At 41.7% G+C, this 24,244-nt stretch overlaps 1 protein-coding gene and 1 pseudogene across 5 annotated transcripts in view; one reads left to right on the top strand and one right to left on the bottom strand.

Annotated features, from left to right (window-relative positions):
* The window catches only part of TBC1D4 (TBC1 domain family member 4), a 160,287-nt gene that overhangs the window by 41,775 nt on the left and 94,268 nt on the right, over positions 1-24,244 (top strand). The gene's annotated exons all lie outside the window — the stretch shown is intronic.
* Positions 15,506-15,976, bottom strand: LOC308420848 (small ribosomal subunit protein eS17-like; annotated as a pseudogene). Its single transcript has one exon. The product of its transcript is annotated as a small ribosomal subunit protein eS17-like (transcript).

Here is a 24,244-nt window from a genome sequence, read left to right as displayed (position 1 = left end):
TCTGCATCTGTCTCAGTCAGTTGCTGGTAGAGTCTCTCAGAGAACAGCCATGCCAGGTTCCCATCTGCAAGCACAACATGGAATCAGCAATAGTGTTGGGGTTTGGTACCTGTGCATTGAGTGGATCCCACAGTGGCCCAGGCTCTAAGAAACTGACAAATGAGACCTCATGAAACTGAAAAGCTTCTGTAAGGCAAAGGATTCTGTCAATAAGACAAAACGGCAACCTATAGATTGGGAAAATATCTTCACTTACCTTACATCTAGCAGAGGGCTAATATAAAATATACAAAGAACTCAAGAAGTTTGACTCCAGAAAACAAAATAACTCAATTTAAAAATGTGCTATAGAGCTAAACATAAATATTTCAGCTGAGGAATCTCGAATGGCTGAGAAGCACTTAAAGAAATGTTCAACATCCTTAGGCATAGGGAGATGGATTGAGTTTCTAAAGCATTTTATGCTATGACTTGTGACTGTCATTGTAGTTGGCTAAGCAGTCATGGCAGTTGTCTTGATACCAATTTTACATATCTGAGAGTCAAGGGGTAGGCATCATGTTGATGACCACACAGCACCTTTCCTGACATGGCTGAGCTAGAGCCAGGATACAGTTCTGATCTTTGTTCCAGTAAGCTGCGTTCCCTCTTCAGTGGAGACTATTGACTTCATAGAAGGGTTGAGGGGGAAAAGCATTTCCTTAAGGTGCTGGCATCATAAGCATTGGTAACCTGGTTTATCTTCACAGGCTGGTTGCACCATTTTTACACGGAGTTTCAGAAGGCAGAGTTGATGGGTTCTCTAGTCCTCTGCAGTAGCTGTAGGGTTAGGAGGATATGCCCTTCTATTGGACCAGGTATCCCCATTCTGTCTGTCTCATCTTCTGAGCTAATCAAAGTAGATCCTGGAACAGCATGATTAAAGGTTTGGTTTGGCCTCTGAATCTGCTTCACGGCTTTACAATCACTTTCTTCCTCTTGAGAACCATTGTCCTGGACCACCAATTCATTATTAATATGGACACTTAGTTTTGTTTTTCTTATGTATGTATGAACATATGAGCAGTTGCGTAAGTGTGGATGTGTGCATAGCAGTACACAGAGAGGACGGAGGAGGATGGCAGGTGACATTCTCTACACTCTCTGCTTTATTTCCTCAGGTCAGGCTCCTTCCCTGAACTTGCAATGAGGCTGTTAGCCAACAAACAGGCCTTATCAGTCCTCTGGGGCTACTGGTATCACTTGACCGAGCCTGGCCTTTTAAAGTCCTTTCTCACATGATACATTAAGACTACAGTTTCCTCTCCCTCCACTTCTCCCAGTCCCTCCCACCTCCCTCACATCCACTTCTCCCCCATTTCCCTTCAGAATCGAGCAGGCCTTTTAGGGATATTCACCAGACATAGCATAATAAGTTATTGTAAGACCTGGCACACTCCCTCATAGCAAAGATTGGTGAGACAACCCAGTAGGAGGAAAAGGGTCCCGAGAGCAGGCAAAAGAGTCAGAGACACCTGCACTTACATTGTTAGGAGTCATGCAAGAACACCTAAACATACAACTATAACACCTAAACATACAACTATAACACCTAAACATACAACTATAACATGTATGCAGAGGACCTAGGTCAGAGTACATAGGCTCTGTGGTTGTCATTTCGGTCTCTGTGACCCCCTAAGAACCCTGCTTAGTTCTGTGTCTTTGACCCCTCTGGTTCCTACAATCCTTACTCCCCCTCTTCCTTGGGGTTTCCCAAGCTGCACCTAATGTCTGGCTGTGGGTCTCTGCATTTGCAGCTATCAGTTACTGGATGAAACCTCTCTGATGGCAGTTAGCCTAGGTACTGACCCATGAGTATAGCAGAACATCATTAGGAATCATTTTATGGACTTTGTTTTCTGTCCAGTCATTTTTTTTGTTCTGTCTTAGGTCTCTGGTCTATGCAGTCTCTGGTTCTTGGCCATACGTATGCCTGACCTTTTAGTTAATGTATACACTTATTCTTTATTAAATTAAAAAAATAGCACTCGAGTAATGGGGTTTCATTATGGTATCTTCTTACATGGTTTGTTTTTCTTTTCTTTAAAAAAATTAAAACTACTTTTATAGTAATATTTATGTATTTATTATTTTAAAAATTGAGCTTATTCAATTCCTAGCTCCTGTTTTGATTTGGTAATCTTTTCAGTGATCAAACAGTCTCCCCTCAGGACATGCCTACAAGTTTAATGTTTTTTAGGCTACTCAAAATACTTACACAACTCTAAGTGCATGGTGATAATCTCATAATATTCTCCTCAATGTTCACAGGTCTGAAAAGAAGTGTTGGGTGTCTAGTCACTCATTAATATTTTTGTTTGAAGAGTTTTGGTCTGGGAATGTCTTTCCAACTCCTTTAGTTATATCTCTAGCCTTTTGTGATTGATGTGCGTTCACTCACACAGGTTGATTCTGGACATTTGTCAGTAAGTTGGTGAGTTGGAAATGAATAGTTCTTATTATTAGTTGCCAGGAAATACATTAAAATGTGAGGTGAACAGATCAGGCATTATTCATCACAATCACTGTCACACATCTTAAACTGTAAGCATAGGAAGAGCCAGTTACTCTAGTAGTAAGTTTCCTATTTATCAAATGCATGTGAGTTTTCTAGGAAATGACTTAGTAACTCCACAGTTACTATTTTAGAACAGGGGAACATGTCTGGTTCAGCATTATGAAAAGTGATCTTTTTTCTTCTCTTCTCACCCTTCTTTCATCATTGGTTGTCACTGACCATTCTGCTGGTTGATTTCCTGACATCTCTCATTGCCTTTCTAATTTCATTTCTATGTTGGCTCACAGTGTTGGACAGTTTAAAGTAAGTTCTACCTGTTACATCTGCTAACCACTTGCTCCTTTGTTTTGAGAACTGTCAAGTCCTCTGTATTTTGGAAGTGGGCCCTTGGTTCTTTAAGTGAATTGTTCTTTATATACAGTTTGGATATTATCAGATGTGTGGTCCAGAAATACGTTTTTCTGGCTTTACTGGTTGTCTCTTGGGTCTGTTGGTTGTTTCTTTGACTGTGTAAATGTATCTTAGCTTCCTTTGGTCTCTTCCATATTATTTTCCTCTTGTTGCTTGGATTTTGGGTTCTAGGAAAAAGTTGCACCAACCACATCCAAGCCACTTAGCCTTTACTGACACCCTAGCATAAATAACTGTATAGATGCTTTCTAAACTCAACAAACAAGTTAGCAAGTACAGCAGTTTTAGGAAAGATGGGGTCTATATTGTGAAGCACCACATTTTTGAAAGCACCTCCCCCACAATTAAATTGTTTTAGTAGAAATTCTCCAAAGAGAAATTGGGCTTCCACACTGGATCTACAGTTGAGGGTGGAACATTTGTTTAGCATGTATGATGCCCCACACTTAATACCATGAGATGGATTTCAGTTTTTTCTATTATTCAAACTATGTCTAATTTTCCATTTGTTTGAGTACATGAATTTTTGCCTGACACCAAAGACAGTGTAACTAAAGAGTTTTGTATCAGAAATAAATGAACCAATTTCTCTCCCTCTCACCTTCCCTCTGTGTGTGTGTGTGTGTGTGTGTGTGCGTGTGTGTGTGTGTGTGTGTGTGAGCATGTGCCTGTCTGTTTCTCACCCTTACCTCTTACAAATTTGTATGTATGAGTTTCTTTTCTAAGCTGTGAGGAAGGAGCCTTTTGGATTTTTCACCTGGAAGTGATCCCAGAGCAGAGGTTTCCTAAGTTATAGCCTGAAGTATTTTATTGGATGTATTTTTTGTTTCATATCTTGAGTTTTAGCACTATGTATTTTAGTAGCATCCAGGGAACTCAGCTGAATTTAGGTCAAGATGAGATCATCTTTCCTCAATATTTTACAACGTGGGTCAACTTCATTAGCTTCTTGGACTGAAAACCACATCATAGCATTGTGACATTCACTATGTGCTGAGTCCATTGGATGTGCATTCGTGTGTTCCACCTTTGCACACACAGACAGGGACAAAAGCATCTGTAGAACATTGGTGGAAATGGAAGGACAAAGACCATAAATAATTGAATTATCCAATATCAATAATTAAATCATAGTAAGTAACTCTAAAGCAAATGCCTTTTCTAGACCTTGAATGTAGTTATATTTTTGAGAATGTTGTTTCTTTCAAAATAGTCACTTATTTCTAGTGGCAAAGGAAGGGAGAGGTGCATTTTAGGCCTAAAATAGTGGAAGTCATTATTTTATTGGAGTTGTTTTTGCCAAATACACTATATGCTGAGTCATGTTTTTCTTCCAAGACTACATACAACTATCAGTGCCCCCTTTGAAGTGTAATTGTTTTTAGCAAGAATAATTATATTCTGAAGTTTTTGTTCTAGAACATTTTGTTACAGGAAAGGGTGTATAAATATACTCCTGAGAAATATTTAGCATCCGAGACTCTAATTCTCAGGGAGCATTCCCTCTCCTATGTCCAAGAAGTAGGGAAGATGAGAGCAACTCCATTTATCAGTTAGGACTTTTGTGACCTAAACTGGGGACCAAGACCAAGTCGGGATCCTGTAAACAGAGCAGGAGAGATTAAAACCAAGAGCAGTCAGTGAGGTTGTTTGTGACCCACGGGATTAGATCAGTCTTCTCAGGAAGGTGATTTACTTCTTTGTTTGTTTTTTCTCTGTTCTGAAGTGATGCTTGTGCTGCAGGCCCTCCTACAGAGCCATGGCCTCTGGCCCCATTTCCAGTTAGTTAATGACCTGTTCTCAAAAGAACATGGGAATCAATTATAGCAGGGCTGAAGAGCTTCAAGGTAGGTAGGAGTGCATTCCTCTCCTTCCCCCCCATCTATCTCTATCTCCCACCCCCCCTCTGTGTGTGTGTGTGTGTGTAGTGTTTCCACTGATAAGCAATCCACTGGACTTCAAGAGACCATTTCCTTTGTTGATTGCCCAAGGTTGATATGCTAACTTGTGTGTATGTGTGTGTGTGTGTGTGTGTGTGTGTGTGTGTGTTTTCTTGTCTGTATGTGAACCACATGTATGCAGGTGCCCATGGAGCCTATTAGAAGGCTTCTAGATCTGCCAGAGCTGGAGTCACAGGCAGTGGGTGGACTCATGCAGTTGTTGGGATCTGAACCTGGGTCTTCTCCAAGAGCAGCAAGTGCTATGACTGCTTAGCCATTTCTCCAGCCCCTCAAGTTTGGTTCCTAATAACTACATAAGAGTTGGCTTAAATAATTTCAACTCTTCCTTCTTCCCTTCTTCTTCTTATTTCCCCCTTTGGCCCTCTCTCTTTTTCCCCTCTCTCTCTCTTTCTTTCTGTTTCTGAGATCAGGCTGCAGATAGTTCATGCTGACCTCGAACTCCAGATCCTCCTGCTTTAACCTCCCGAATGCTGAGGATTAAAGGCCTGACTCACCGTGCCTGAGTTCCCATTTCTAATGACTGCCATACACTTTGTGTTTACTCAAGGTCTGTTGTATCTTTTTCCAGCTCACTGCTCCCCGCTTCCATTGCTCCTTAATATGTAATACGATCAGGCTGGCTTTGAACTCGGTCTCCTGTGTAATTGTGACTCTAAGCACTCACCTCAAGATCTGTGCTGTGAAGGTTTCATTCAACTCTACTGCATGTTACATTTTCCCACTAGAACTTACTTGCCCCTTTTGGGAATGTTTTTGTCCAATTAAAAATACCTTGAGTTCTCTTCCTCTCCCCATGGAGGGATCATATCCCACTATATCTGGGCAGTTCATAAGAATCTCTTGAGGTATGACTGGTCAGAGTTATTTGAAGCTCTCTTCCCCATTATGGTCCAGGAAGCTTTTGGAATCTGATTATGTCCCTGCCTATCACTATGGAAATAGAAGGTCTCCGCTCAGGCTGTGTCATGCACATCTATGTTCTTCAGTTATTCCCCTCAACAAATTCCCTCTGAGGACTCATATAGATTTCAACTGTAGACGTCAGTCTGTGAACCGGATGCCGGGATCCCGTGAGGACTCTGCACGGCTCATCTTGGAAAAGTGCGTCCCTGACAGACGACCTGAGTTTGATTCCTAGGACTCATATTTCAAAAAGAGGAAAGCAGTGGTGTTTATTTTTAATGCCAGCATGTCTGCAGGCCAAGACAGGCCCTGCCTCGACAAGTTTGAAGATGAGAAATGACACCCCGGGGTTGTTGTTCTTGGACCTCCACATACCTGCTGAGGCATTCATGTACCTGCATACCCTCCCATGCATCCGAGTGCACAACGCACCATAGGTGCAGCAAATAAGCATTAAACGAAAAGGGGAAGGATACACACATTCCCTGATTCACTGGAACTGCTGCAGGGCCCAGTGTCCCTTGCGTAGAAGACTCGTCTGCTCTGCTTTATCGCTTCATCCCTATGCACAGTCAGTCTCCTCCCCGGCATGGTGATCGTGGGGCCTTTTCACCGGCCACTGAAGGATTTTCCAGAGCCAGGTTTTTATATCAAAGTCTTACCTGTTGTCTTTGTGCTATACTGTGTTTTTCATCATTCTTCAAATTCTTTCCCTCCCTTCTTTTGTTCACAAAGTGTTCTCATGTCTGCCAAGTAAAACCCTGTTCTCCATAAACCGGCCCAATCGCCTGTTCCAGTGTGGCCTTTCTCATCCCTCTAGATACTATAATCTGTGCGAAGGGCATAGTGCTCTTCTGTGCTTTCCACACTTGGCATTCTCCCGTGGTTATTTGTGTCTGTCTTATCACTCCTAAGAAGAAACATTATGTCACATGATTTATTTTTGTGTTTCCATAGCTTGGAGCAGGCACCTTGCATAGGCTCAGTCCTCAGTAAAGTCTTCTGTATTGAAATGAAATGTGTGACGGGAAAGCTTCAGTCCTGAACAAAGTGCTGTTGGAGTTAGCCCAGCTAAAATGATGGCGGGCACTTTGCTCCCTGCCTTTGGAAGACTAAGTTGCCTGATTCCTTGGTGCTACTGCAATTTCTCAAATTTTTGCTGTGATTTAAGAATTACACTTGTTAGACTAACTAGATGGACGTTTTCCTCATTTAACGTTACTTCAGAACATCATGTTATATTTAGAGCTGCTAATAGAATATGAACGGGGGGGGGGGGAGGGTGGGAAACTCCACTTCCCTCTTAGCACATTTATCCTTATACAGACATCGGGAATAAATGAGATTGTTGCACAAGACTCCAACAGCGTTTTGATTGTCCTTTCAACTATGAAATGGGAAGAGGGCAGAGCTATAAAGAGGCCAAACCATTGCTTAACAGCTCTTGTTAGATTGCAACACAGTTTTATCGGTTTTATAACACCAGCCAAATTTTCTTAAGCAGCTATACGAGAAATCACAGGAAATGGTAACACATAGAGAGGGGCTAAATACTATCATATTTGTATAGTGCTTATGAATTATATAATCTTCTTGTGGACAGAGAATAAGAGAGAAGGAGAGACAGAGACAAAGAAACAAAAATGCAGAGATAGAGGTACAGAGAATGAGAGAGAGAGAGAGAGAGAGAGAGAGAGAGAGAGAGAGAGAGAGAGAGAGAGAGAGAGAGATTATTTACCAGAGACAAATATACATCAGTGACCCTAGGCCTTTTATAGCTGTGAATCCTTGTCATCCTGCTTGTGGCCTGATCAGTTGGATAAGTGGGATCCTCACTCTAGGCTACCAGAGGAATAAGAATGGCTTCTGTAATATAAGTAGGTTATATATGTATGTCTTTTGGGCTTCAGTGGCTTGGAGGTAAGCAGGCAGCAGAGAAGGAATGAATGAAGTAATTCAAATACAGCACTTGGAATGTGAAAACAATCTGTCTGTAACTTCTGTCACACCAACGTTGGTTGGACAATCCAGCTGGCTAAGCAGGTAGCACTTTGTCGTCAGCTTCAGGTGTATTTGTGTCTGCCTTGAAACAGTATACCAGCAGAAGAAGATGTCCTTCCTTGCTTAGGAAGAACAACTCTTCCAACAAGGTTGCCTGCCAACCACCCCTGAGAGACACTACAGTCAAGCTTTCAAATATAGCAACAGGAAGTCTTAGAATATCTGTGTTCTCTGGTGGACAAGGCGACCAGTAAGATTGCTCGGTGTGTAGATGTACTTGCCTGAGTTGAATTCCCCAAACCTACCGTGGAAGGTCAGAATCAATGCCTGAACGTGGTCATCTAACCTCCATAGGCACACTGTGGTATACCCACCACCTCCATAAGGTGACAATCAGAAAAATGTTTTAAGTGAGGGAGGGACGAGAAACTCTTGAAGAGAACTCTAGTTTGGTTCCAAGTCAGGTGGCCCACAACTACTTCTAACTTCAACTCGAGGGGATCTGAAACCCCTGTGGGCACCTGTACTCACCAGTATGCATTCCCCACATACACACATGAGGGGAATATTTTTAAATAAGGAAAAAACAATTGGAATGCTTAACCAGCCTTCCCTTGGATTAACGACCAGTTTCGCCCTGGTCTGGTAGTAAAGTGGCCGTCTGCTCCATGCACCAGGGCCCAGTTTGCTAGTGCCTCACGGTTCACAGATGTGTTTCAGTTCCAACCCCTCTGCAGCATGGGGGATAATTGTCCCTCCATCTGTATTTAAGCAGGCCATTTTATACCAGTTATTATAATTTTTCTCACCATTCTCTCTTCCCTATTGATTATAAAAATACTCAAATATTCCATTTCTGGACTTATTGCTGATGTAACCCAGGAAATGAGCATGCAAAGGTGAGAGTGAAAGACTGGAAATCATACCCATGTTCTAAGTGAATCCTACCAGGCTTTCAAGTCAGTCCTTGTCTGGTTGGATACTTAATGATTCCTGAATATATTGTTAATGGTACTGATAATGATATGGTGATGGTAATATGGTAATACATGGGTGTCAGCCATGCTGGCTAGGATTATGTTAATTTAGCACAAGTTGAAATTGTATGAATGAGGGGTGGTGGTGGTGGTGAGCCTCAATTAAGAAAATGCCTCTATGTATTCCTTTTACAGAGTATTTTCATAATCAGTGATTGATGGGGTGGGAGTCCAGTCCATTGTGGGTGATCCTTGGTTCTATAAGAAAGCAAGCTGAACAAGCCAGGAGGAACAAGTCAGTAAGCAGCACTCCTCTAACGGCCTCGACATCAGCTCCTGCCTCCAGGTTCCTTTCCTATTTGAGTTCCTGTCCTGATTTATTTTAATGATGAAGAGCATTGGAAACATATGACAAATAAACCTTTTCTTTCCCAACTTGCTTTTGGTCATGTTGTTTCATCACAGCAATAGTAACACTAACTAGGACATTAACATCCATGAGTACTTTATTATGTTGAACATAACGCAATTTTCTCTCAGTTTTACAGAAGTTTAACAACAGCCATGTGGGAGTTGTTGATAGAACACTGGCAAACTTGGAATATATTATGTGGCCTTTCTGCTACTCTTCTGGACTGTGTCTCTATGAGGAGTACCTCATATTGTAGATAGAAGCAACATGAATCAACAGTTAAGATGATTTTTGTTTCTCTGTGGTTTTGTATGAAGCTCTAAAACTCAGAAGATGATAAAGCAAAACTTTAAATCCTTGACATTCCCTGCTGTGTACAGGTTAGCCTTTATGTCTTTGATTCCAAGAAATTACATGGCTTTCTTCATACAGTATTTACAAAGGAAAAGCTTGTCCTCATAAATACTTGGAAATACAAAGAGCCCAAATTAGTTTAAGCAATGCAGTAAGTTCTATTTTACTTTAAACTTTTAAAAAATAATTATGTGTATATGTGTTTTGACTGTATTTATATCTGTATACCTTTATGCTTGTCTCGGGCCTATGGAGGCTAGAAGAGGACTGTTATAGTGTAACTTCAAAAAATGATGTGTATATATGTCTTGACTGTATGTATATCTGTGTACCTTGTATGCATGTCTGGGGCCTATGGAGGCCAGAAGAGGACTGTTTCAGTGTAACTTCAAAAAACGATGTGTGTGTTTTGACTGTGCGTATATATGTGTACCTTGTGTATATTCCTGATTTCTATGGAGGCCAGAAGAGGTCATTTGATCCTCTGAAATAGGATTTACAGAAGGCTGTAAGCTGCCATGTGGGGTGTTGAGCATCATACCCAGGTTCTGTAAGAGCAGCCAATGTTCTTAACTGCTGAGTTTAAAGGTCCTCTCAGGTATTCACCTGTAAAAATGGTTTAAAAAGCCTGGGTTTGCATAGAATTTACATAGTGGAAATCTCACCCATCTATTATTATTATTCTGATGTTTGTTCTTAGTATATTGCACAGTGGATCTCTGCAGCTGGCTACCCAGTAGTGTGTGTGTGTGTGTGTGTGTGTGTGTGTGTGTGTGTGTGTTTCAGTGTATGGGAGCAATTCAGTTGTCCCATCTACTTTGTCTTTGATTTTCCTTTCTTTCCAACTCTGTATTCAAGCTGTTTTCATCTTCCTATTCTTAAATGACCTTGGTGTTAATATGTCCCCCCTTTTCATCCCATATGCCTAGTTTCAGGCTGGATAATACACCTGGGTGGTTGATACATCCTAACTGATTCACGTTCCTCAGTCTTATGTTCCTGGCACAGACATGCAAATACATGTACTGAAGACGTGTGCCTACACAGATACACCCCAAATCAACATCTCATTCCTTCCTCCCCTCAGCAGTAGCAGCAACATCCCCCATCACGCATGCATCATTAACTGTTCTCAGTTATGGTCAGATCAATTGGCCTGAAGAACTCCCATTACTTCTGCACACTGTAACACCTCCAGGGGATGGTTCCTCATGGTCAATAGAATGCAGTCTGAGCAGTCAAATTGTGAAGGTGGTTTGCCTTTCAGTTTACTTGGTTGTGTATTCTTCTGCTGTGCCCAGGGCTTCTGCATGTAGGAGAGTGTGTGCCCTTTATTAAGACTTTCATAGTAACAAACTCATTTTTTTTAAAGGTGTGGTTCAGAACTCACTTGGGATTGTCCAAGACCACACCCTACCCCCCAAATCATACTGGAAATGTGAATGAATGAGATTGTGTGAATGTGGTCAAGGCACCACCACAGAGATCAAAACATTTCCAGTTGCCGAGGGGGGCTGTATCGGGAGAAAAGCACTGCATGGGCTATGTAAAGTTCAAGCAGTGATACTTTGTCTGTATTGTAAATGCAACCCCTTATTTTTCACACTCCATACATCACACACCCACCCACCTCCCCCCCCACACACAAACACACACATACAGATACACACACACACACACACACACACACACACACACACACACACACCTGCATAATCTGACATAAATGGAATAGACAGCACTTAGGTTTGGAAACAGAATTCCTGTATGTGTAATGCTAAAAAATCAATATTAATGTTTGATAAAATTATGGTATTTTGTTTGACCCAAATTTTGTATCATATGAAATAGCTGGTATATAAGATCACTTTGCCTGTTGGCTAATGAGAGTGCCATCTGTGACCTTGGTTGTCCTCTGAGTCTGGTCAGCCACACAAATTCACTCAAGTAGGGCATCCATAGCTGAGTGTGTGGACATAGTGGGTACTATCCATGGACATTGTTTACCATTAGCATTCTTGACATCATTATGCATAACATTTCATGTTTGATATTTACACTTAAAATACAAACCACTCTCTTTGGACCCCAGTTACTTTTATTTCCAGCTAAAAATTGAGAGCTTTGACTAGTCAGTGTTTCAGCATAGTTCTGGTATTTTCTCTGACCCTCTGCCTACTCAGATGCTGTGATAACACCTTGACTACCTCTTGTAGATTGTCCTGCAGCTATTTGTATTTTGATGTTAATTTCACTCCCCGAAGAAGGGCTGCCTTGTCATGAACTCAGGTGACTTCATCAGAACCTTCCCATTTTAATTAGTAAAATGAAGGTGAGAGTCAGTGATTGGGCATGGGAAGGGAAGGTAGAGAGAGAGTTGGAAGGGAGAGAGAGAGAAGGAGAGAGGAGGAGCAAGATGGAGCTCAGGAAGGATGAATTGCATCCAGGTGGACTTAATTGGCATTAGGTAGCTATGAACATTTTAAGGATTTTATAGGTCTTTTATCTCATATAGAAGGACAGTTTGTATCTTTGTCTATTTGATGTAATTTATTGTATAGCAGGTTTGTGGATTGAGAGTTTGATATATAAACTTGTATGAAAAGCTATTGGGCCTTAGAGTCATGGTTGTGCTGGGCGGGGCAGTAATTCCACCCGGGACGGGGGCAAAAGCACCAGGGCAGGCAGAGTAAACTGCTAGGAAAGGGAGCCTTGCTGAGAGTACGGCTTGCAGACTTAGTGACAGAGTCTAGTGTGTGTTTGGCTCCATGCTAGAGGCGGCGGCCCACAGAGTGAGATCGCAGGGCTGTTAAAGAGACAAGCCATTCAATTTCTAATATTTACAGCAACAACCTCTGATGTGCCATTTGTCACACTCTACTATGTAGCCACAGATTGTCTTTCTGTGTTCCCCACTGCATTCTGACCTCAGTGGTGTCTGGCCACCGTGTTTACCTTCATTGGCATTGCACCTTTTAGTGAGTGTCACTTAGCTTGCAGGACTCAGAATAGAAGTTCGTAGGTGAATAAGCATTGCGACTATATCTACTATTTAAGAATTGTGTTATTGTGATGTTTTGTATATGCTCGGCCCAGGGAGTGACACTATTCAAAGGTGTGGCCTGTTGAAGTAGGTGTGTCACTGTGGGTGTGGGATATAAGACCCTTGCTCAAGCTGCCTAGAATTCAATCTTCTACTAACTACTTCAGTCTTCGGATGAAGACATAGGACTCTCAGCTTCTCCTGCACTATGCCTGCCTGGATGCTGCCATGTCCCTATCTTGATGATAATAGACTGAACTTCTGAAGCTGTAAGCCAGTCCCAATTAAATGTTGTCTTTTATAAGACTTGCCTTGGTCATGGTGTCTGTTTATAGCAGTAAAACCCTAACTAAGACAGGAATTTGTGCAGTCTGACAGATGGTTTCTTCGTATCAGTAATTTGGGAAGCAGGTTTGCTAAGAAGGTGGGAATTAATCCTAAAACGTGTATTATTTGCTGAAGTTACATGACTTGTGTTGTAGATTTCTTTTCTTTGTTAATAACTGAGAAGACTTAATTAATGACTTATGAAAATTGAAGAATTACTAAAACATTAGAAACGAAGCTCCTGCTGTTACAGCTCTCCAAGTCCTGAAAGTCCCATGATTGTCTGGCTTAGTAGCTCGGTCTGTTACTACAATTTTATACAATTTCAGCATTGTTCTTTGAGATACTTTTGTTAACAAGTCCTCAAACTTGGGAAGAGACCTTTCCTTCACATGTTTGTGGGAGTGAAGAAGATACCATAGGCCCATAGGACAGACATATACAAAGTATGAACACGTTTCTGTTAATCCCTCATGTTTAACACTGTGGGAACCAGTTTCATTTTAGTAGGCTACACTGAGAGTGAAAGAATGGTATGTATCTTTGTTCTATCTGCATTGGGATTTGAATTATTGGCACGGTTCCCACATATGGGCCTTTTAAGTCCAGTGAACAGAGGCTCTGTGGCAGAGTGGAACATTGAGCCATTTGCTGTGGAATACGTGGCCTGACCTAGCCGAAGGGCACTCAGCATCTTTTTCGCCTGTTCTGTTAAAGCCAGTGCCAAATGGATTGGTGCCTATGCGAATGCTTTGAGATTCATAATTGGCCGAAACATTTTATATCTTTGCTTAGAATGTAGGTTATGAAAAGTACCTGTAGGTCTTCTCCAGAAATAACTTTTGCCTTTAATTTCTATGTACTATCTCTAAAATAAAATGACATATATTTAAAATAGGGCTTTCTATCCCACTAAGGCACTAATTTGATGTAGCATGCCATGACCACCTTCTTAAACTCAATCCAACCATGTGTGTGGTCTATTTATAGTTTGACCTCTGGCTTCTACTTTATTTGGGGCATAATTCATCGGGGTCAGCTGAGGAGAAGAGAAAAAGAAACATCATCCTAACCTTTTTATACTGGGGAGACCTGTCCTGCTTGCTTGGGATTAGCTATGCATTGTGGTGGCTGTGGTTCACGCACATCAGCCTGGACGGCAGGCTGGACGCATGGGAACTTGTGGCATAAGGACAGTCGTTCATCATACTGAGAAGACTGTAAGTGAGACATGACAAAAATACATCAAATATTACTGATTGCAGGTACCATTTGCTGAATGGCTATCCTAAGAACATGTTATGCCTAGGATAGCACCCAAACATCTTAGTGGATTTGTCCTGTAACAGCACACTATAGCATCTCTCCAGACCCCCTAACCTTTCTTAAAGGAACATTTTATAGAGTTTGCTAAATGTAATTATATTAATGATATAAATGCTGAAATCTGGAGAACATTTGTATTCCTTGATGATAATAGAAGAATAATTTACATGGCATTGGCGGTTTTCTTCTTAATATTACTTAAAAGTTTGATTGTGTGACACAGCGTAGTTTCCAGGGTGAGGTTCTATATTTAATTCATTCTTTATTCATTTATTTTTATTTTAATTGTTTTGTTTTCTTTTGTGCCAGAGGGTGCAAAGGTGGAGGGCAGATATGAAGGCCGAATGAGATTGGGGTTCATGATGTGAAATTCACAAAGAATCAATAAAAAGTAAAGGAATAAAACTTTGATTGCTTGATTGAGAAGCTTCTCCTGGGGGTAATTTTGAAATAGATTGTGGAATAAACTAAAGAGGTCATAAAGCATCAACAAGTACCTAATACTTTAGATTATCCATTAGGGTATCTTAAAGCAGGGAAGGAAGCCACAAGTGAATCCTGTATGTAAGCCTGCAGTGGAAATACCTACCTGTTAGCTGAACATGGGCCACCGAGATAGAGCAGCAAAAACCTCCGAGAGCAGCCGTTATTCCCTGACTAGGAAAGCGAGACCTGAGCTTCCTGGCACTAAGTGAGACTGCACAATTTAAAGTGGGTAAATTCATTGTGGAAAAATTTCAGAGTCAAACTGAGGGAAAAAAGGAACTGGCCCATAACTAGCCATCACTGGAATATAAGCAACATGAACCAGAATTTGTACCAGATCAACATGTTACAACCATTCGTCTTTCCATATGTTATTAATAACTAAAAGTGGTATTATGGAAAATTCTATCCACACTAAAACATTTCCACAAATTTAACAAAAGAGATGTGAAATGCATATATGAAAATGTAGAGATCCCTGTAAATAGTGAAGAAGGTTTAAGCAAATGGGAGATCATTACATGTTCACGGATGGGAAGCATTGTGTTTATAAAGGGACATTTTTAAGTTGATCTACAGATTCAAGACAATTAATCCTCTTGACTTCTAATTGGCTTTTTTACAGAGATGTATAAACTAATTCAAGAAAACAGACATATTAATTATACTCTGAGTAATTTGGAAAGCTGGAGTAAGCTAATGTTCTTCCTTTTCAAAGTTTACTATAATGTTTCCATAAACAAGCTATTTTGATAGTTGGATCAGGATAGACAAAAAGTGAGGCTCCATTCCACATTTTTCAGGTTTATTGAAAATATGGCATAGCAACTGAACAGCTCCGTGTGGTGTTTTGAAACTCATCCCAGCCGTAGGCCGAGTGACCTGGAGGTCAGAGAGATTGCCAAAGTCCAGCAGCTTCAGCTTTTCCTTGGTGTCAGGATCTACCTCAATGATCTCCTGATCTAGGGCCGAGACCCCAGGGACATAATTATTGCTCCTCTCTCTTCTTTCTGCAACTTGGTAGAGATACCTCTCATGGAATCTCTGAATCTGCTTCATGCGTGACTATTCTGCTATTCTCTTCCGATGTTTCTTGCTGGGGATAATGGCGATCTCTCGCGCATGCGCTTGTTGGTGTGGAGTCATTATCCAGGAGCACTTCTCAATGGTGACCCGGGTCACCTTCTTCACAGTCATGGTGTGAACGCAGCCCATGTTAACCTAACCGGTCTCGGTAAAACGAGGCTCCGGTTCCATTTATTATTCATTGTCATTCAGCAAGAATGTCAAGAAAATTCCGTAGAATCAGCTGCCTGATAAGAAATGCCTAGGAAGTTGGATAGTGCCCTGTTCTTAGATTTCATTTTGGCCCTTTCCTTTCTTTGATATGGTCCTCATTCTTTTCCTTCTGAACTCCCTGCCCTGCTCAAGTTGGTTCATGCTTTCTAGTCACTCCTCGGTGTGCACTCTTGTGCTAGGTGGGAACCTTGGAAGGTTTCCCGAGTTTGAATTCCTTGGACTTCGCTGTAGGTCATCTTGTAAGGACTCATTGGTTGGAGAGCGTAGTCCTTCCAGGGCCAGTTGCTTCGCTCATTTTGCCTAGCCAGTACCCACTGGGAGCTCTGCTGTGTGATCCACATCAGCCAACATCGGGTTTCCGGCTCCACCGGGCAACTGTTATTTTTCTTTACTTCATTTTTTCAGTGATGCTGAGACTATGCAAGCCACGCGCACGTGTGTGTGTGTGTGTGTGTGTGTGTTTTGGACAAACCCACTTAAACTTTTAGATTCCAGAGGATTTTGTTAAACTTTCTTCTGTTGTGAAAATATACTGTTTGTGGGTTTTGATTTTGATCATCGCTGTTTTTGAACATAGATTTGGGAAGATTTAGTATTTAATATTTAGGCTTCCATCTCTACCTCTATCTTTTGGACAACCGAGGAAGAGATTTAAAAGGAACTGGCTTGGTGATAACAAAAAATAGCAATGCCTTTGAGAAAAAAAAAGTGCATCTTACTAATCTTTTGAAATCCATCGCTGGTGCACGTCGGACTTAGTAAGCACCCATGTCTCGGACTTAGTAAGCACCCACGTCAAGTCTTGTTGACAAACAGACATGCCGGGAATTGAGTGGCTGCAGGGATGAGGTAGTGCCGTCTGGGCACCCTGAAGACCGTTTTGTTTTCATGTGCAGATCAGAAACATCCCTGGAGCTTCCCTTTGCATCTCAGAGTTCGGCTTTTCACACCTTGATGTGGCAAGAACATCTGGATATAAAACGTAGCTCCCCTGATGGACTTCTGAGAAGTTCATTGTCCAAGCGCCTTACTGAGTGCGCCATGTCCTTAGGTGACCTGGTTTTCTGGGTCTATGTCCCAAATACCTAAAGCTTTACAATTTCCTTTTGATTTCCTGCCTTAAACATTGCTTTTGGGTAAGTAAATCCTGTACAGGTCTCTGGTCACGCCAGAACTTTCTGCTCCGATGGGGGAGAGGAAGGGGAACTGCGTGGGTGTTCCTGAGTTCTTTGTGTCTGATTGCTTTTGTTTATTCTACCCTCAGAAAACACAGGGGGTTAGTAAAAAGAACTATATACTTGTCAGAAGATAGACTTTCCCAAAGCTCAGTACTGGGAAGCTACTTCCCCGTTGCCTTGGGCCAGCCAAGGCATGTCTAAAAACTCATCCTGCTTCTTGTTTTCTCATCAGCTCACCTGCGGTTTTATTTTCTTGGTTCTCTGAGTTTCACCTTCTTTTGTTGGAGGAATTGTGTGGAGGAGGAACTGGGGGGATGAGGACTTGAAGTGTGCTGTCTGTCCAGAGGATAGGTTGCTGCTTTGAGGAAACCCAGTAGTGCTGTTCAAGTTCAAGCGAAGTTGGTAAGGAAAGTGCTGCCACCTTTCAAATGTAGGGGCTGTTCGTTGTTCTTGGATCTAAGTCACGGGAGCCAGTCATGGAAATTACACGGAAACTGTGCTTACCGGGTTCTGAATGCCAGCGAAGAAGTTTATGGCACGTTTCTGGCTTGCACACTTGGATGCATTTCGTAACAGATTCCCTAGAGATAGGGGGATGCAGTCAGCTTGTTGACAGAAGGAGCAGGAATCCCTCGGAGTTGGGTGCATTAAACACTGCAGCTGATTAACCTTGTTAATGATCCTCTGTCTCCCATGTACTCTGTCCTGAAATCGTGGGGCTGTGGGAAGGGCATCTGTGAAGAAGGTGGATGGTTACTTTTTGTTTCAGGTGAAGAAAAAAAAAAAAAAAACCCAAAACATAGACATGTGGCACAGAACACGTGAGTGAAGAATGATACTCTTAGCATGTCATGCTTGAGGTTATTGAAGTATCTCCTGTTTTGGTATAGTTGTGAGAATGGCAGCTCACAAACACGTGTGCACATGTGATGGCTACCTTAAATTAATGATGTTTTGGCACAAATCTCTATGTTTTCATGACATGTCACAAACAAAAGATGATACTGGTAAAGTACTTATAGTATACAATAGAAAAAGAAAGCATCCCCCAAGCTACTTTTTCTCCAATACTTGCTCTTTTTAGAAATTATGTACCCATGATGATATGCAGATTATACATTTTTGTGAAAATTTCATCACCATTTTTTTTAACCACAAACCGAAACATGTTTACTGTCTAATAGTTTTGTTTCCAGATCTACGGGATTTAATGTGTGCCTAAGTGTATTAGACACAGGATGGCCCCTGCGTGGACGGAAAGATGCCTGGGTTACCATAGCGATACCCCCTGTGGCTACACTTCTCAACCCTTAGCCTTAAGGACGGGCTGGGGCCTAGAAGTCACTCTGCACCTGTCACATCAATTGCTGCTGGAGACACGAGAAAGAGCGACAGTTGATGGACGAGTGTGGCCACCCATTGTTTGAGCATGGCCTGGAAGACAGCAGGCAGACATATTTCTACGATTGAAATGTTTCTTCAAAATGGTTATACAAATCTAGATAAAAAAATAATTATCTATCTTATGTTTTTGACTTTTTATCGATTCGTTTGTGAATTTCACATCATGCACCCCGATCCCATTCTTCTCCCCTTCCTCCCTTATCTACCCTCTCTACCCTTGTAACCTCCCCTATGAAAGAAAATAAACATCAACAACATCGTCATCATCACCATCAACAATAACAACAACAACAACAACATGTCTTCTTGGAAGCTGTAGTGTCTCATGGGGTCACCCTTTTGCCCAAGGATCTTTACTTGCAAATGTTTATTGCCATGAGTTATTCCTCTGGTTTGAGGCGTTTGGCTTCTGCTATATTATTATCAAGATTGGATCCGCAGTAGAACTCTTCTTGGAGATCGTGTTGTTATCCCATGTCATGGAGATCCTGACGCTTTTGGATCTGCGGGACCAGCACCTGTACACACTCCAGCCATTTCTAAATGGGGTGGATGTTGGCATGGACCAGCTCAAAACCCTGGATCTGGGCCTGGGTCGCAGCTAAGCAGGTCATCCCGCCAAGGCTCCTGCACCCCACACCACCAGGGCGAGCTCTCTAGCACAGCCCTGGCTAGCTCACCCGGTTCCAGAGCCAGCGAGTGGCACGGCCAGCTTACCTGCACCTATGCCAACAGGGCCAGCTATGCTGTGCTGCCCAGGTTTGGTGCAGCCAGTGAGGGGGGAGGGCCAGCTCTCTAGATCTCATGTCCACCTGCTGCTTCCAGGGTGTGGGATGAGTGTTGGGGAGGGTATCGCTCCTGTGGCTTATCTGCAATCCTTGCAACTAGGGCCAACTTTACTGTGCTTCCCAGGTCAGGTTGTGGGGCCCAGTCTCCAAGTGCTGCATCTGGCTAGGGCTGAGAGATAGCTCTCCTCCTCCGCTCTCTCCCTCCTTGGGCCAGCTTTCCCACAATGCCCAGGCAAGGGGTGCCAGCTCTGCTAGGTCCTCAGATATCAACATGGCCCCAAGGGTCAACCCAGAGCAGGAGTATCAGCATGACCTTTGATGGTAACAGACCCCCCACTGCTGCAAGGTCACGGGTCTCACACAGAGCCTCAGGTGGCCTTAGAAGCCACTCAGGCTGTTCCTCAATACTGTCAAGTCTCCAATTCTGCCTTTCTTCCTCTTCCATCTTTCCTCCATTTACTTGCTCATCTTAGTGGTGCCCAGGGCCTCTGGGTGTCTGGGGTTGTCTCAGGAATGCTATGCCTGGCCCGTGCCTATGGTGCCAGGCAGGGATCATCGGGACCTTGTCCTGCCTGCCTAGGCTGCGTGGCACCTGGCTGGGGTTGCTTCAGGTCTCAGTAATCTCTTTTATTATCCCCCAATCATGACAGCAGCTGATGCTTTTTATACTTCTCTCTTTTAATGGTTTCTATTAAATGTCTTACGAGGAATGGCATACTGCAGAAATGGACTTCCTCCCCCAAAACTATGATGTCATTCTAATGATATGAAAAGCGAATGTCCCAGTTAAGGAATGTTACACGGAATGCCTGGTGAGCAACTGTCACAGTCAGAGATGAGAAAAGTGTGAAACACTATCCTAGGCAGGGTGTCTTAAAGAGACATGAAGACTATGATGTCAGACTCTGGATCAGATGTTTGGGAAAAACCTAAGGCATCTACACTGAAAAGTGTGCTTTAGTTAATAAAAATGTATCAATTTGAGCTAATCGTGCTATGTAAAAGGAGGGTATTAAAGTAGGAGATATAAGCTGTATTTCAAGGAAACTTTTACTGTCATCTAACCTTTTCTGTAAATCTAAAACTATTTTAAAATGAAACAAGTCTTACAAGTGTGTAATAATACCATGAATACAATTTTTGTATTCTGTCTAAAATCTTGACTTTTAATATTTTATTTTGCATTTAAAAGATTGGTTTTTTTTTTTAATTCTCTCTCTCCCCCCGCCCCCCCCCCCCCGTGTGTGTAGTATGATATATACATTTGTTAGTGCAGTACTCATTGATTCCAGAAGAGGGAGCCAAACTTGGATCCCTGCAAGATTAGTATGTGCTCTTAACTTTCTCCTGCTCTTACTGTGGCCTTTAAAAGGAATTAGTGGTTGTTTACTCTTCCTGAGAATAAGTATGGTGTAAGTTACTTAGCTATTTGTTTAAAACAAGAAAGATATTTTTATCTTTATGTATTTACATATAAATGTATATGCATTTTATATGTATATGTGCATTATATATGAAATAAATTGGTGTCTTTTATGATGTATTCTTTTATAATGACACTGCCTGTAACTAGTAAGTAGAAAAAGTCTAAAAATGAATTGAAATCTGCATTATAAAGGGAAGGAAGTGATAAGGAACTCTAAATTATCTCCTTGTTTGATGCCTTGGCCATGATGGAGGAACATATAGGTTTTGGAAATGTCAAATTATTTACATTCCCCATCTTTACGACTCAGTCTATTTGTGGATTAAAAACAATAAGTTTCCTGTATAGAAGAAACCTCTGAAATGCTTAAAATTATTGAAACAGTATGAATAAAATCTTTCACAAAAACATGTTGTTTAGGAATAATGATGAATTTGGATCTGGAGAGATGGTTCAGCACTTAAGAGGACAATTGCACAAAGCCACCTGTAACTCCAGCTCCAGAGAAATTATGTGCATTCTGCTGAACTACACACAGACACACACACACACACACACACACACACACACAAACACACACACACACACACACACACACAAAGAGAGAGAGAGTCATGGTGAGGATCCAGTATTGAAAGTGCAATAGAAACCAGAGCCCTCAAACCAGACTGATTACTTATTGTAATAAACATTTTCAAGTAAAGACGTGTGAACCCAAGGGTACACTGTGGAACACACCATGACACACTGTGACACACTGTGACACACTGACACACCACAGTTTCCAAGGCAAGATTTTTGCTGTTGTTATATTAAAAAGTCTCTTTTCCCCCAAATAATTTTATTTTTAAACATTTAAAAAATAATGCTAACTTTTATTCAAAGGGGATTTTCTAACATATAGTACATTTTGATCACGATTTCTTTTTTTCAACTCCTCCCAGATTCTTCCTGTCTCCCCACCTGCCTAAATCCACACCTTTTCTTTCTCTTTCTCATTCAAAAACAAACAAACCAGAGTAGAAAATAAAAACCTAATGAACAAAAGAGCCAACAAAAACAAAACAAAACAAAAACCACACAAGAAACATTCAGACTGACACAGAGACACACACACTCAAACATACAGAAATCCCACAAGAGCTCAGAATCAGAAACCGTTATATAGTATTTGATAGTAAGTTATTTTATTAGTGACTATGAAAACAGACTAATGGTTACCTTCATCTTCTCTCCCCTTGCTTAAATCATTTTTCTTCAACACTGAATGAGCCGAAAGCCACTAGAAGCACACAGTCATAGGGAGGTCATAGAGAACAGCCAACCAGTTCATACTCTAGGAGGTTAGAAGAAAGAATATGATGTTCTTGACATAAACAAATGGTGCTTAAGCATGTGTAAATCTACTAAATGCCACACAGCACTTTACTAGTATGGATAATTTCTTGGGTTTTGTAACCATTAAAAGACAAGTCTTAGAGAAGTTAAGTTTGGTTTAAATTGAAATGAATGATATTGTGAACAGGAGGAATTAAAACTGCCGTGGATAAGAATGCTCACACACCTGAACCTGACCAGGTGTGGGATGCATCGTGCTCCGTGGGGGGAGAGGCAATTCTGTCTCCTGGTGTGGTTGATCTTGGAACAGTTCCCGAGAGACTGTCCTTAGAGCAGAGGGCTGTGTGTTCTTTACCCATGACTGCAGATGCCAGACATGCTGTGATCTTGGGCTGTGGTGCTCATTAACTAGGGTTCTGTCAAGCTTCATAGCTTCCTCCTTCGTGTCATCAGCAGGAGGATAGTCTCATGTCTGGTGTGTGTGTGTGTGTGTGTGTGTGTGTGTGTGTGTGTGTGTGTGGTCTTTTTGTTCTGAAAAGGTATATAATTTGTAATATTACACATCTCTTATTTTTATTTCACTCATCTTTGTGGGACATTTTAAGGATACTTGTTGAGCATTTCATGCGTGTATATGATGTACTTCATTTATACAGATCCATTTCCTTCCTCCAATACCTCTTGGATCTCTGCAACCTTTCGTACATCCCTTTCAACTAGATGCCTTTTTCTAGTCCATTTTTTTGTTTTGTGTAACTCACTTTGTCCAGTTACTACTGCCCATGTATGCATAAGGGTAAGGCTATTCCCTGGCACATGACCAGGGATCACAAAGAAAACTGACTCTCCCTCCTCTAGCAGCCATCAGCTATCAATCATTTCTAAGCTTGGGGTTGGGGGGGGATCACGAGTCCCTCTCATACATCATGGACCAACGCCTGGATCCGTGTTGTGCAGGCAGTGACAGCTACTGTGCCTTCATGACTGAGGTAGTCCTGTCATTTCTAGAAGACATCTTATTGTTCTAGTCTTCTCAGACTTTGGTCATTTTACACACACACACACACACACACACCTATATATATATGAAGTTTATAAAACAGTAGGTTTCTATATGGATTATTCAAATACTGTTAGTTCCCTGGCTAGTATTTTTGTTGGCTCTATAAGAAAGCAGACTGAGCAAGCCACAAAGAAGAGGCTTGTAAGTCACCTTCTTCCATGGCCTCTGCTTCAGTTCTGGCCTCCAGGCTTCTGCTTTGAGTTCCTGCACTGAACTTCCTTCCGTGGAGGACAGTGATGTGGAAGTGTACGCCAAAGAAAACCTTTCTTACCTATTGCTTTGGTCATGGTATTTTATCAGCAATAGTAGATCCGAGACACTTGCTGCATGTTATCCCTCCTCCCCTACACTTGCCTCTTTGTTATTCCACATTAAAGAGTGCACATAAGAGTTCGTAAATTTGCTAAGGGTGGAAGAACACATACAAGTTAAATGCTTGTGCATGTAAAATGGAATGTTTTCCAAATGTCATGTATGGAGTGTGTCATTGAATGTACGAAAGGTGGCATCAAAATGCTCAGCTGTATTCTTTCTTTATACGTGTTTATTCCTGGACAGTTTCATACAATGTAGTTTGATCATTTTCATGTAACTCCTCCCACTCCTCACCCCCTCCCAACCTCCATACAATAACCATTCCCAAAGCCAATGCCACACACTCTGGGATTTGCACTGTGGCAGCACCCCTTTTCCAGATTCTAAATTTTCTAGTGTGTGTGTGTGTTTGTTTTGTTTTTTGCACGAGAGACTACACACCAACTCTCTGTTTATTATTCTGACTTCTGACCTTTGAGTCCCTTTGTGGTGAGACTGTCTCATGTCTTCAGCACATGACATCTGCTGGGACTAGATTATCATTGTGACTTTCTTACTCAAGGCTAGAGTCTCAGCTGCACAGCTGAAACATGTGGGGCCTGGCCAGTTATGTCTGTGCCTCCTAGTGGCTTTTCATGTAGCCTGCTCAGGCTTGTTCTGTGGGCTGACTAT

Source organism: Micromys minutus (genome assembly GCF_963924665.1).
Source record: "Micromys minutus genome assembly, chromosome: 5".
NCBI lineage: Eukaryota > Metazoa > Chordata > Mammalia > Rodentia > Muridae > Micromys > Micromys minutus.
This window is presented reverse-complemented; position numbering and strand designations above follow the sequence as displayed.